Below are 1,864 nucleotides of genomic sequence, written 5' to 3'. Positions count from 1 at the left end.
TTTCTCGTGGCCACTTCAGTGATCAATGTAGCATTCTGAATTCGGTCTAAACTTCTTGGCCGGGTTTGGGGTGTTACAAGAGGGGTTAATTATTGCACTGAATACTGAATGATACTGACTGAATTGAATATTTTACTGGTTTCGATTCTAATAATAAATGTTATTATGAAATGAAGACAATTAATTGAATGTTCATGATGTGTTTATTTATTGGATTCTATGGTTTAAGTATTGGTTTATAGAAATACCACTGAGTGTATACTCAGCATATGGTTTATTTCTGTGCTCAGGTTAGGTACAAAGTGACTAATGTCTCAGCATCCAAGCCAACTCCCAAACTCAAATACTTGGTGATGTATCTTATCCTTAGGAATGACATGTACCTAGGTTGTCTTTGATGTTATTTTGAATATAAGAGATGTTAGTGAGGAATGTTAATAGCTAGCTCATAGATGTAAAGTGAATGATATAACATAGTTCATTTTGAACTAATTTGAGTGGTTCTTAAGTATAACTTTGAAGTTTCTTTGTTTAATGGTTGATAATATACTTATGTTGGATTGTTGTACTAGTATAATAAATGTGTATTAGATATGTTTAGTCATGTTTTGGACTGGTTGAAAGATTGTATTTAAATTGCTTGTTATTCAAAGTTTGCAGGGTTGGTAAACTTGAACTATAAGGTTCATTTTGAGTCCACACGGCTTGTCACACGGGCGTGTGATCAGACCGTGTGAGACATATGGCTTTCACACGGGCATGTTTATAGATCGTGTGTCCCTTTCATCCTTAAATGTGAAGTCAGAATAGTACACGAGCAAAAGACACGGTCGTGTGAAGGACACAGGTTTCAAGTATGGTCGTGTGTCAAAATCCTGTGAAAATGGCTTAAAAATGGTGAAAAAGAAGATTACCACATGGCCGTATGCCCCTTTGATACCTGAGAATTTGCAAGTCAGAACTGTCCACGGGCTGGCCACACGGGCGTGTGCCCCTAACTTTGAGAATTTTTTTTCAAAGTTTTCTAAAACTACCGATTTAGTTCCAAATTACTTCTAAAGCATGTAATGGGCCCCGTAGGTCCATATTATGGACTTTATGGTGAAATTTGAAAAGTTTTAATTTGGAATGCAAATTTATGACTCGATTTTGTATAAATGCTAGTGTATGAGTCCGGTAATGCTTGTAACCCTATTCCAGTGACGAATACGAGTTAGGGGTGTTACATTTCGGTATTCGGTAACTCTTTCCATCTTTGCCTTAAAATATTAAAATGAGTTCTAATAAGATGTGAGGAAACAAACCTTGTACTGAATTGGGAAAAATGTCACTTCATGGTTTGTGAAGGGATTGTGTTAGGCCACAAAATTTCTAGCAAGGGGATCGAGGTTGACAAAGCAAAAGTTGAAACTATTGAGAAATTACCTCCCCCTAGTTCAGTTAAGGCTATTCGAAGCTTTTTAGGTCATGTTGGATTTTATAGAAGATTTATCAAGGATTTTTCTAAAATAGGTAAGCCTTTAACGAATTTACTAGAAAAAGATGTGCCTTTCAATTTCAATCAGGAATGTTTAGAAGCATTTAATACTTGTAAGGATAAATTAATTAATGCTCCAATTGTAGTTGCACCTGATTGGAATTTACCCTTTAAACTAATGTGTAATGCGAGTGATTTTGCAGTAGGTGTGGTTCTTGGACAGTGAAAAGGCAAGCATTTTCAACCGATCTATTATGCTAGTAAGACATTAACAGCTGCACAAGAAAATTATACAACGACTGAGAAAGAATTATTGGCTATGGTTTTTGCATTCGATAAATTTAGACCATATTTAATATTATTTAAAGTTTTCGTTTACACTGACCA

This window comes from Gossypium hirsutum, chromosome A07, assembly GCF_007990345.1.
Source record: "Gossypium hirsutum isolate 1008001.06 chromosome A07, Gossypium_hirsutum_v2.1, whole genome shotgun sequence".
NCBI classification, from domain to species: Eukaryota; Viridiplantae; Streptophyta; class Magnoliopsida; order Malvales; family Malvaceae; genus Gossypium; species Gossypium hirsutum.
The sequence above is the reverse complement of the archived record's forward strand: the minus strand, read 5'-3'. Positions refer to the sequence as shown.